A 13,985-nucleotide genomic window follows, 5' to 3' on the forward strand; every position below is an offset into this window, starting at 1 on the left:
AATTCCTGGACGGGGTGTTAAACAACCAACAGAGGCGTAATATGTACATAGTGTAGGTGATGATTCATACCACTGGTGACGCGAATAAATGCATGTGCGCATGCGCGCGCGTGCACACACACACACACACACACACACACACACACACACACACACACACACATATACATACACACACACACACACACACACACACACACACACACACACACACACATTCTCCTTAACTCCTTTTTTACCTTTTTATTATTCACCTGTTCTTTGGAGGTACAATTATCCTCAACTTCCAGCAAGTGATCTTACATAATCAACTTCAGACGGTATTGTTACAGTTAAACTCCTCATTCAGCTTTAATTTTTCATGCAGAGAAGTTCCTGCAGAAAACTTTGTCTGAAGAAAAGAAGGTTTCGCTTCTTGTGCGTGACAGTGAAAGGAGAAGGGAAGATGGGTCGCTGGACTAAAAGGCGTGCAGGGTGAGAGCAAACCGGATGAAAGAAAAAGCCGGCAGCTGAGGGGACAACAAGTGCAGCGGGGTGGCGGTTAATGCCTCCCCCCACCTCACACACACCACACTCACCCTCCAACCTCACCCCTTCGAAACGGCAAGAGCAAAAAAAGGACAGAGAGCGGGAGAGAGGAAAAGAGAGCAAAGCTGTGGAGAATAAGGAGTGGGAGAGAGTGAGGGAATAAGAGAGTCAATGGGCTCTTTGTCATCAAAGAACTTGTTTATTTTCAAGCTTGCCAGTCCAACCGTCGTGAGACACAGCCAGATATCGCTCCCTCCATGTCCCTGGATCCCTTTTTCACTCTCCTTACCCCAAAAGGGTTTATAAGGGGTCAATGTTTGAGCACTTTTTAAATAACAGTGAAACAATTTGCAATGTCAATCAACATTTTCTTCACCAAGAGCAAGAATTTTTGAGTGTCCAACCGTCTAGTTGAGACCCGAGGCCTCTACACAGTTATCCTCTATACACATCCTCCCTCCCTCCCTCTCTTCCCCAGCTGGTATTCGCACATGAGTAATGGGATTACCACAGCGAGGGGTGAGGGTGGTGGAGGAGGGAGGCAAGGATGGGTGGGGAGGGTGACGTTGGAGGACAAGTGAGACAGAGGAAGAGGGGGATCAACAAGAAGGCCGAGGTGGCAACAAGAGGGCAACCTGGACGAAGTAGAAGAGACATATGTGAAGAAAAAGCTTGACGGTGGCGAATACACACACCTTACACACATTTATAAACTTCTGACTTCTTCATAGAAGCTCCATGATTGCACCGGCTGATTTCTCAGATTCAGGGCCACTTAAAGCAGCCCATCATGACTTACTATTTTCATCCACGAGGCCCTAGACAGAAAAACCACACTCTCTTTCTGTTGGATTACCATGGCAATGAGGGAGCTATTCAAGAACAAAAAGCTCCTTTTGCGGTGGGTAAAGTATGGAAAAAAGCAAGCGGCCAGTGCCCATATGAAAGCGGGGCGGTGGGAGCTGGAAAGAGAGGGTAATGTGAGAGCGGGTGGAAGGCACAGAGAATGTGTGTTATATTAAACCAATGTCTGGCAGGGTGTCAAGCCTGTAATATATACAGAGAGCGAGGGGAGAGGGAAGGGGAGCAAGAGCAAAGGAAGGGAGATCAGTTAATTTAGCACCGGGGACGTGACATTGATGGACGGGGGCCGCGAGGGGAGGGGAGGGAAGGAAGAATGTAACCTGTTCAAATGACGGGGGGGTAGAAGAAGAACGTGAGCAAGGCAGGGGGGCGTTGAGGAAGGTGCAAGTGTCAGGCTGGAGAGGAGAGAGAGAGGTATGCCTGGCTGTGTGACAGTAGCTATATTGAGCACAGCGTGTGTGTTGACACTGTCTCCTGTATCTCACTGAGGAACAAACTCTTCCTATTGGCACAGTACAGAGCTTCCTCTCCCCCCTCTGTTCCTCCTCTCTACCCCTCGGTGACCAAAGTGCATGCTCTCTCCAGCCCATCCATCCCCTCCGTTGTCCTTCCTTATCTCTGATTTCAATGTATTCTCAGTCTCACCGTTACATCTGTCTTTCTGTCACTCGTCTCCACTGAGCGTAACTGCTTTAGACTCACCGTACATCTCTCTCTGCCTCCTCTTTCTGTGTCAGTTGTATTTTAGTTGTGTTTCATTTGCATGAATGAGAGGCAGCTATTATTGCATGAGCAACAATTCAGCACTCAATAGAGGTCAGACCTTTGCCAAGGCCTAATATTCCATTGCTATTACTTTTACCGACAATATATTCATGGCAAGAGGAGGGCGTACTAACTGCTAAAACTATTAGTTGATAAGATGGTCAATAGATGATAACTTTTTCAGAGTTTAAAATGGCTGTTTTACAATTTTACAGATCACATAGCCAATGGTGGATTGAATTTTCAATTCCTTCACTTGAGAAAAAGAACTAACCACACTGTGAAAATACTCTGCTACGAGTCCTGGTCTGAAGAGATTACTTAATTAAAAGTAAATAAGCATCATCAGGAAAGTGTATTGGGAAATTATGCAGAAAAAAAAGATAAAGGAACACCCCAAGACTGTAAATTATTTTTTAAAAAAGGTATAAATGAATTTAATGTTTACTAGAATAGTTGTCAATTCATTTTCTATCAGCTGATTAATTAATTAATCGGCTAAGTTTCAGCTAAACTCCTGGTCTGAAGAAGTTACACAATTAAAAGTAAAAAAACATACTCTAGAAAAATGTGCTTTAACATAATATAGAAAAAACAAAAACAAAAAAACTCCCAAAAACTCAAATTTGTTTCAAAAATGTAAATTAATTAAATGTTTTTGATTAAAATTATTATGATTAAAATAGTTGCCAATTCATTTTCTATTCTCTGATTGATCAATTGACTAAGTTTCAGCTGCACTTGTATAAAAACCTGTTGGGTTTAATGTTTTACAAAACATCATTTTAAAAAGCCTTGTTTTTTTACGTCAAATTCTTAATTTGAAAAAATTGATAACTAAAGCTGTCAGATTAATGAAATGAAATATTACTTGAGCGAATGTACAGAGTTACATTCCACCACTGCACATAACAGACAGGTTGTATGTGAGAGGGCTGTAATGAGCCCAAAAATAGTAACAGCCTGACTCTGCAGCTCCGCTCAACTTTACAAAACTTTATAACAACAAGTCCCTGTTTTATAGTTTATTGTTGTTTACTGAAAATTTTTTGTTTTCGGTGAAAAAGTTCTAAAAACTAACTGCACGGTTGTCAGCATCAAACAGTACACAAAGTTAGCAAGTACTTGGTGAATCTTGTGAAGCATTTAGCAGTTAAAGAGCCAGATACACATCAAAACAACAACTCAGATGTTGTAATTACACTGTTTGGCCACTGCGAAAAATAACTTCAAAGTCCAGCACACTTCCTGGGGGCCTGGAAGCAGCGTGAAGCAACCTGCCACTTTTTAAATAGCCAAGCTACTGTCAATTTTTGAATTAATTTAACCCAGATTTTAAAAAATGGCAAAGTGCAGGCATTCCTCCATTTAGTTTTCAATGAAAAGGATTCAGAAAGTATCACATTGGAGATGATGCCATGGCAGTTTGAAACTGCAGCAAAAATGAAATGAAGAAAAGGACCTGGTACCAAAAAAAAAGTTGAACTGAACTGAACCATGCAGTGACTATGCATGACTATGCAATGCATTTATTAACAAAGTGACAAATTTGCTCCCTTGAAATAGGAAGTCTGGCCTGATGGAGGCTCTAGACAAAAGGTCAGCAAGTCAGAAATAATTATTTAAATCAGCAAATATCATGCCAGTTTCTCCGTCATTCATAAACAGATGGAGAGAAGTGATCACAGAATTTGCTGCTTTGTGGAGACAATTAAATCATTTGACTCTAACAATAACAAAAGACACATCCTAAGATAATTAAATTAGATAAGTAGTAAGAAATTTCTACCTTTCATCCCATTCAGTACAAATACTCCTGACTCTGTTCCTCGCTCTCATTCATATGTGTCACAGCAAGTCCAGAATTAGGTTTCTGAATCACTCCGTCTCTTGTGTTTGTGTGTGTGAGGCATGTATGTGCAGAAGAGGTCAGATCCAGTAACAGCCTCAGCCTCTCCCCCCTCTCCCTCAGTTTAAGTCTGGGTCACTCACCCCCTCCTCAGAAAGGAGCACCCAGAGGTGCTTGGCCACCAGCCACAGAATGCCCTTATCCCACCCACCCAATACCACACGCTCGCCACATACAGAGAATAGCCCTGAGCCCTGGACGGATGCCTCTGCAGCCACACAACACCCAAATGCTTGTTTCAGGCACGTTTAAGTGGGGGTGGGATGCAGATGACGTTCAGCAGTACATTGATACATTTTACTCTGGGTGACATTTGGGGATATTTTTAAACATTTTAACCAAAACAAGTAATACTTTGCAGTTAAACTAGCCTGTAAACACACACACTACCCTCTCTGTCACCCAGAAGACGATCTGGAAGGATCAGAATCCGTCTCCTTGGCCGGTACCCTCTGCCCCCCCCACCCTCCTGTGCTCATCAGCTGGGCATGGAGACAGCAGGCCTGTAGGTGGTTCAGCTATGTGTCATACATTACATGCCAGTGCAGGGGAGGAGGACTGACACAGAGCATGTGTTACACTTGCTCAGTTTGATGTGCTCTGCCCTCGCACAGGCACCACTGTGGGTGGCATAGCTATGTGTCATAATCACCATCATCCTTTGCTTTGTCGGATTTCTCCTCATATGTGCGTGCCTGTGTGTGTATGATTGTTTTTGCGTTGCTACACTGTAGGTCCCTTTGTGGAGGTGCCGCGCAGTGGGCTCATTCACAGTGTGGGAGCTGCTGTTCTACAGTGGCACTGATTCATTTTTTTCTGACCTGAGTGTGCCGTTTTGTATTATGTTTTACATCATGCAAGAGCTCAACTAATTATCTATTCACTGCATAGTGTTTTGTGTTCAGATGTACTTACAAAATATAGACAATAGATAATAATCCATATTTTAATAAGAGCAGAAGCTACAAATCATTTTTGTAGCCTGTCAAGGAAGAAAAAAAAAAGCTCAAGGTCACCTTACCAGCATTTCCAGGGCTTTCAGCTGCATCTCATAGTCTTCCACATTGGATAGAGAGCACTAGGATTACTTAGAAAACTGTGCTTGCTGTAGAACGTCCTGGAAAAATATTGATTTGGTCAAATTAAGTTTGAGTTTGAGACTATTAACATTCAGGCTCACATTTGACAACTGAATAAATGCAGAATTGACAATAAAATAAGTAGAACTATATCTATGTATGAAATGTACACAATAAAAAAGAATATATATATAATCAGATATCAACATTAGACATATCTAAGTACACACATATACCTATACATTTATACTCATACAGGCCATATATCATACAATTTCATACAACCATGGATAGCTATTGTTTCCAAGTTCAAGGATGAACATTCACAAGCAATCTTTGTAGCTGCTGTGGGACGACCACTAGCTTACCTGGTAGGCTGAGTCCTTTGCAGCAGCTCGGGTTTGATCCAACCTGCGGCCCTTTGCTGCATGTCATTTCCCTCTCTCTTCCCACTTTTCTGTCAATCTCCAGCAGCGCTATAACAGAAGACAAAAAGTCTAAACAATCTTTGTAGTTGTTGAGGCTGATTAATATATTGGGCACTTTGTCAGGAAACCCGGTCACAAGAAAAACATGTTAGAATTTTATGGTTTAGCAAACCATGAATATGCTGCATTTATACACTACAATGTAGCTGATACATTGAAACTCATCAAAAATGGTTTGTTATGATTAATGTGTGTTTAGGGTTTACCACAAAACACTTGGTTATGGATAGCAAAAGATCACGTTTTTGTATGTATGAAACATGCAAATGTAACATGATCGTGGTTTAAAGAAATGTACAGTGCCAACATTTTCATCTGGGGACTGGACTGTTATCCATGGACCACAGATGAAGTGTATAAATGTTGATGATCTCCTGACTTTTCCTGTATCACCACCAGAAGTGGTTGACAGTGTCCAGTACTTTGGTTTGTCACCAAATTCCTGGAAAACTAATGACATTCCCACCAGCCTTGGCTGTACTCTGTGTAAAGTGCTAATTAGCAAACTTCATTATTAACTTGTGCCCAAAATGTCCTGCAGCTGGTGCTGTACCTACAGTTTGGTATAAAACATAAAACATTTTGTCCTCACTTTACTCAACCCTGTCCCGGATATACTCAGGTTACACAAATGTCTGCTTCATTATTTAGTTTAAAAGTTCACTCTTAACCTTGGACATTAACTCAAGGCTCACATCAAGAAGCTTTTTGTAGTCGTCCTTAGATTTTTATTTCTATTGTTGCTCTGGATACTAAACAGGCTTGTCATTAGATCATGATGGTTTTTGTTGAGGAGCTTTAAATCGGTAGAGAAGATAAAAGTCCTCATGTATAAGGCTGTGGGGAAGAGAGGAGGCGTGAGCGCTATGGAGGGTCTCTCTGGGCGGCAGGCGCTCTATGTGATGTGTCATTGAGGAGGGCGGACGACATCCCTACTGTGCCCACTGTGGTGGTGCGTTCATGTGTATGTTTCTGAGTGACGCTCAGATCTCCTTAAAACTGCTGTGATGAAGGGATGGAGGAGGCAAGTGCACTAAATGACTGTCACATCCTTATCTCTCCCACGGCACTCTGATGTTAATTTCCATGGAGTGTCGGCATCCTGCGTTCATTCAGGTTTTTGGCGTTTTATTGACAAGGTGAAGGCAGGGGGAATGAAAGAAAAGATAAGAGGAGGAGGATAAGAGAACAGAGCTGCTGAAACACGCAACATACCTACAGTCTAACTGCGGGATATTTATATGATGCTGATTACACTATTGTTCTAGATTTACCAAGAAATTGTAAACACTTCATTGGAAGTGAATAGATGGCAGGAAGTCAGAGAACAGCAATAACATAAAACTAGAGTTCATCAGAATTAAAGCTGGAGGAAGCGTGGCTTGCTTCAGACACTTGTTTCTTTTTGCTTCACGTACTTCACACACACCTCCGAGTGACTGAATAACAATGTCACTGGCGAGACAAGGCCAAATCTGTGTGTAATCTTTTCATCTTTTCATCTTGTCTATTTAAACAGATTTCTGTTGAAGTATTAGGAGCTGGGGTTGTTTTTCTATAACTGCGATGAAGAAAAGAGGAAACAATGACTACAAGTTCTTGTAGAAGCAAGCGAAACAAAACGCAGTCAAAGGATTAAAAACAATGAACATGTCCTTGTTGTGCCCACTCTGAAGTCAGCAGAAATGTGTTGTTTTTGTGCTATACTTTATAAAGTAAAGTTGCAGTTAACCGAAAAAGTTTGAAGCCTGTTTCGCCCAACATTGATGTCACAGAGTCCTGGAGTTCACTTTAACGTTGCAGCAAAGTGAGGCACTGGGAGGCATCAAAGACGAGATTTTCACGAGGTGTTCAGATCTTTAAGTCTCTCTCTCCCTGAGCCCATATTTACTTCATAAAGATTACATCTTACTTTTATTTGATGATACTATTGATTTTCATACACCAGGACACGAAGTAGAGAAACTCTTGTCTCTCTCTTTTTTTCACATATTTATCATGAAACTGTAATTTAATACAATATTCATTAATTGGTTAATTGATGAATTGTAACATCAATAATTATTTTCTTTTTAATTCTTTAACTTTTTATAATACATTTTGCATTTTGCCATTTACCTTAGACCCAAGCTTTTGTTGGTATGCATTTGTAATTTCTCCTATTATTTGTGATGAGTGGGACCTGATAAGTATCAAAAGTAAACAGTTGAAAAAACAAACAAAAAAAACCCCAAAAATATCCTTATATGGGGATGATGTATTTATTTCTAATAGTCAGAAGTGTGTAAAAAAAAGTGTAGAACAGTTTTTTCAATGACTGGACATTGTTGTGCAAAAACAACAGAAAATATGTAACCCATAGAGTTAAAAAATGCTCTGTAACACTACGGGTTAGGTGCACAGACTGTATAAATAATATACATAGTTACCGTGATGTCCCCCCATTGGTTTGTGGACTGCTATTTTGAAGCCTCGAGTTCAGCACACCGGCCGTCCCTGGTTTTTTGGTTTCAGAAGTGTTATGTCATATTGGAGCTGTGGAGGAGAGAGGGATGAATGAGTATAAAAGAATCATAAAAAAATTAGTTATGGAATAACTCCCTCCCATAAAGTTGTTATGAATGTCAAAATTAGCCAAAACCGTTTTCGTACCAGGCTGTTAAAGCATACATTTCTGCTGTGAAGATGGGCATTTTAACATGGGGATCTTTGGGGATTTACTCTGTTTGGAGGCAGCCTCACGTGGCCGTTCAGAGAGCTGGATTTTTTTTGGCACATCTGCGTTGACTTCATTTTTCAGTCTCAGAGGTTATGGGTCAATGTTCAACTCTAAAAGGGTTCAGAACTGTTCATTCAAATGCCCGAACATGATTATGCCATAACAAAATTGCAAAGAATGCAATTTATCTAGAAGCCTCTTTATTTGTTGGTTTTTTAATTCTGTATTAATTTATCTTGCTCCTTACTCCAAGGTAGAAATGTCCTTTTTAACTGTAGGAACACTCTGTCACACCTAATTTACTGTGTGAAAGGCTACGAAAATACAATAATAAAGTCCCAATGTCCTCAACCAAGTACTTCCGAATTAAAAGTGTGTTAGCATGTGACTTTGGTGTGAAAAATGTGAACATGTATTTTTAAATTGAATATCCTTGGAATTTCTGACTGTTAGTCAGTCAAAAAGTAATTTAAAGACATTACCTCAAAGTCTGGTATGTTTTGATGGACATTTTTCACTATTTTATGACACGCTTTAGGTGAAAATGATAACCCTTCATCAAGACCTGGCAATTTTTATGGTTGATGTGACTTACAATTGACAAATCTGGTGCCTGAAAATAAAAAATTACCAGATGGATTATTTGCAGGAATCATACTAATATAAGTCCCGATTGATGAGAAGATATTAGTTTTCAGTCAGCTTCTCCTGCATGAATATTTTTAAGCACTTTTAAAAGTACACTATAATTTGAGTAAAAATATAATAAAATGGTTGGCTTTGGTGGAGGACAGGAGGTCGACGGGTGAGGCAACAGTTTATACTCACACACACACACACACACACACACACTGGCAGTGTTCCTGGTCAAACTGACAGCTGGCGTTCAGTCTTCTCGTACCACTGACACAGCGAGGCCTTATCCGAAGCCAATTCCACCTTTACTGGGGCTCCTCCAAAGCCAAGAGAGTTGCTGCTGTGTTAACTGACTCCTCACCTAACCAGATATGTCGCTCTCCAGTTACCCGCCTCGCGCCGTCGTGTGGCTTTACCGTCATGGAGAGTGACTTTCATCTTTGAGATGATGTCAAACAAATTATTGCTCCAACATAGGCTGCGTACGAAAGTTATGATCCCCATCAGGCCCACAGAAAATAATTTGCTCCCTCCTATAATAAGTATCTGGAGATAACATGACATTTTGACTCAGCGCTGTAACATAGCAACAGCATTGTGTCTAGGAAAAGTACTTGTGTGATTATCTAATTTTGGAATGAAAAAGAAAAATAACAACTGTTAGAGATGGATGATCAATCTGACTTAAAATAAACCATCAACATGAGTTACAGTGTATACAGTTATGGAGGAAGTGGCTGGAAACTTTTATTTATTGCTATTGTTATTGTTGTCATATATATTCTATTATTAGTTTTGCCATCACATTTATGTTGTCATTTTTTTCTCTGTGTTAATTTTTGTGTTTCTTATAACTTTGTGAAATTTTAAACCTTGTTTTTAGGCAGATACTTCAAAAAAGCCCATTCTCTTTTGTGCCTCTCCCTGCAGTGTATACTGTGTAATACTTTTGTTATTTTCTGTATTTTAAATTGTGCAAAAATAAATATATCAAACATCAACATTGAAGTGGCTAAGCTGGCAGTTAACGGCGCTAACCTCATAAACAACGCTAAATGACAGCAATAGTGCTGACAAAGCCAGTTGGAAACCAAGGCGGAGCTGGAGAGTGGGCGCCGCCGTCATGACATCAGTATTTAGACGAGATAAGCAATGGGAGACACACATGCACTGATATGCGCTCCATCCAGACTGGCTTACAACTGCTCAGGACGCCATCCCGGCTGGTACATCATGACAATATGACGTCCAACAGATGTTGGACCCTTTCGTTTGAAGGGCGTCAAATTTTGGTTGGAGTGCAAATCCAGTTGATCATATCTGAATGTTTAACTATGTTAGAATTTGTCAGTGTTTGGACATTAACGTTATGTTTGGCAAACTTTTTTTTTCACCATACGTCACCACTAAATATTGTTATTCTAGTCAAGATGGGATATGAGATCTTTGGAAGATGATGGATTTTGTTTACTTAACACAACTTAAATAAAATATCAAAGTAGTCTGTAGTATATGCAGTGAGTATTTTCCATCAAATAATCTTGACATTAAATTTTAGTCACCTGATGGCACAACCTAAATTCAACTAAATATCTACAACATTGGTGGCCAGTTGGGATTACACCACTGTATCTTTACATTAAAAAATAGTGGTTTGCTGCATATTAACACTCTGAATGTTACATACAGAAAGATCGACCTGAGGGGAGTTAATAAATAAATAAATGAAAAAAATAATAATCAAAATACACACATTCTTGATGGTGTCTGGTCCAGAATTTCTGAGGTGAGGTGGATATGGTGTGTCAGGGAACAGACAGGCTTTGGACCTACTTGCAGACAACAAAACACACATTAAAAAACACAAAACAGAACACTTACAGCACCAAAACCAGTCAGGTGAAAGCAGGTGACTGAGCTCCAAACCAAAACTGAAGACGAACTGACAAAGAACAAAGGGACTGGGCTGATGTGAGTAGGGAGACGCTGATTGGAGAGGTGAGAACAGGTGAGTAGACTGCAGGACTACTGAGAGACAGGTGAAACTAATTGAGGCAGGGCTGAGAATTAAAACTTGCGGGAAAACACACAAACAGGAAGTGAAGTGGTCTGAAATGAGAGATTTTAGTAAAAAATAAAACAGTAAACACTAGGCATGACTGCAGAATGAAATAAACAAAAAAACATGACCTGTAGCAGGAGATCGGGGCAGATCATGAAATGGTGCATGTGTTGTCGGTAGGTTTTGACTCCTTACCTCAATATTTCTTTTTCTGCACTCAAAAATCTCACATCAGTACAGAAGAAATAACAGCTAAATGTATTTGAAGTATTAAAAGTAAAAGCACTGATTGTACAGAAAACTGTCCCTGTGAGTTGATCTGTTTTCTTGTGCTACCTTCAAATAATTTTCATTCTGAAACCTAAGAAAACTGTTTAGATTTGTTTTGAAAACATAGCTAGAAAGGCAATGAGTTGTCCCACATGTTGGTGAAAAGGTGACAAGAAAATTACATAAGAATTAGCCTAAAGAGATAGAGAGAGAGTTAGAAATTATTAGAAGTAAATAAAAAAAATGGCCTAGAGAAAATGTGATGAAAACTATATTTATTATTATTATTATTATTATTATTATTATTATTATTATTATTATTATTATTATTATTATTATTATTATTATTATTATTACCTATTATTATTATTATTATCATCATTATTACCTCTTTATTATTATTATTATTATTATAATAATTAAATGAAAGACAAGTACAGGTAGTTCAAATGTCTGAAGTAAATGTACTTCCACCACATATCAGTATAAAAAAAATGTCTCTGAAATGTCTACGTTTTGAGAAAGAAGAAATATATCGATGCGACAACACAGCAACACAGATCTACCCGAGTCACCCTGGTGATAGGATCACATGCTCACCACCGCCGTCCGTGACTCAACTCGGAGGTGGGTGTCTGAAAGCTGTCACACTTACACACTCCAGCATCCTACCTAATCATCCACCTACTGTGCCACACAGCAGGGGGGGAGGACGGAGCGAGGGGGGGGAGACAGACTGAAGAGGAGAGGCAGTTAACAAGAGAGGGAGAGCGATGAGCCGAGGAAGGAGGAGGAGGAGGAGGAGGAGGAGGAGGAGGAGGAGAATTTTTGGAGGAGAAAACAAAACAGTCAGACAGAGAATCAAACACTTCTGGATGAGAGGACAAGGCCAAACGTATGTGATGCTGTCAGTGTGTCAATTAGCAGATGTCCCCTGACTCAGCTGAGAGAAAATAAATGGAGGGAGAGATCAAGATGATCTCCTCTCCCCTCCACCGACATGTCTGCAGAGTGAGAACTTGTCTGCAGGGTGTGGGGACACAGGATGAGACTTTGCAGCCCTCGCCTACGTGACTTCCTCTTGCTCAAAGTGTCTCAGAGCACCGGGAGGAAACTGATCCAGTTTGGGTCAATGTACTGTGGCATTGATGCAATACTGAGATATGTTTACCCAGTGCCTCGGGGCATGTAGATGGATTATGACACAATGGGCTACTGGGTAAAAAGACCCTGTTTTCTCCTAAGGGTAGGTAAAATGCTGTTGTTTCTCCAACAATGGTGAAGGCCCGCACACCCAAACTGACATCAACGAACTATTGACAATGACAATGAAACTGACGGATGCATCACCTCTTAGGTCCCCTCATGTCCCTGACACGAGGGGACAAAAAAAAAAAACATGAGGGGAAAACAAAACTCCACACCAGCAGATGAATAGTTTGTAATCGTCACTCAAAAATTATATATTGTCTTTATCTCAATTCCAAACAATATTTTATTTTTAATATAGAATAATATTTGTGATTGTTTGCAATTAACCTTTGTTAGATCACATTAACATCACAATCCGATGTTGAAAGAACACAGCATATTTACTTTGCACAAGTGGACAAAAACACACTGTTTGGAAATGTTTCTACTAGCGAGCTCAATGAGTAGAGAAAAATATTCTTACCTGACGTTTGTTCCGACCTCACTCCCTCTTGACTTTAACCCTTTGTTTACATTTTACACCTCCCTTTCACGTCTTGCTGAGCTGAGCTGTCAGTCAGAGTGATTTCAGCGACGGGCTCTGTCATGACTGAATGAAATTATTTAGCATCATTCAACATAGCAAAACATCTGTTTTTTTTATTCAGTATCATTCAACATGCTGAATCGGGGGAACCGGCCAACAAGCGGCAAATGACCACGATGGCTTACCGTCTGCTTGGTGTGTCAGGGCCTTTAGGCTTGCAGTGTGAATGTAGCTGGAGTAAACTGCCTGTTTTTGACTTTGATCAAGTCAAAACAAGAAAAAAATGCCTGTAGGATATTGTGAAGGGTTTTCTGATGAATAAACCAAATGTTAGTCGATGAATTGGAAAAAAATAAATGTTAGTCACAGCCCTGAAATGTGGTTATTTGATGCAGAGTTTGATTCAACAAGTTCAAGTTTTACCTGAAAACTGTTACAATTGTATTATTAATTATAATGTTTAAAAAAGAAAAGGATAAACTTTACAATAGTTTTTACCCATACTAAGCTTTGCGACTTACTTTTAATTTCATTAGTGATCAAATTTGTACAGCGGTAATACCTCATAAAACATCATGTCCAGAAGTGTGTGGCGGTGTGTTTTTCTGCAGAGTCCCTGCCCTCTGCCTCGATTGTCTTATTGTCTTCTTATTTGTTTGGGATGTTTATGGGCATTTACCTCCACAGCACTCAGATGAGGACGAGCTTTAGAAAAAGGTAGAGACCAGGTGACAGACCATAAGCAGCAGGCATCCAAGAGACACAGTGCTGGACAAAAAACAAAAAAAAGGAAACTTTAGCGATGCAAAATGCAGATAGTCAATTTGGGGTTGGATTTTAATTTCACTTTCGCTTGCGAATGTTGTTTATAACTCCTGATTTTATTTATTTTTCTGATTAATCTACTGATTCAGTGTTTCCCAGACC

General features: G+C 39.9%; 1 long non-coding RNA gene across 1 annotated transcript; it reads right to left on the bottom strand.

Moving 5' to 3' along the window:
- Nucleotides 1-1,068: 1,068 nt before the first annotated feature.
- On the bottom strand, nt 1,069-10,933 carry LOC121945316. Its single transcript, XR_006105950.1, has 5 exons — nt 10,870-10,933; nt 8,063-8,168; nt 5,514-5,621; nt 5,088-5,183; nt 1,069-1,163 (listed from the first exon to the last, which is right to left on the bottom strand). It is a non-coding gene; the product is annotated as an uncharacterized LOC121945316 (long non-coding RNA).
- Nucleotides 10,934-13,985: the final 3,052 nt, after the last annotated feature.

This window comes from Plectropomus leopardus, chromosome 7, assembly GCF_008729295.1.
Source record: "Plectropomus leopardus isolate mb chromosome 7, YSFRI_Pleo_2.0, whole genome shotgun sequence".
Classification (NCBI taxonomy): domain Eukaryota; kingdom Metazoa; phylum Chordata; class Actinopteri; order Perciformes; family Serranidae; genus Plectropomus; species Plectropomus leopardus.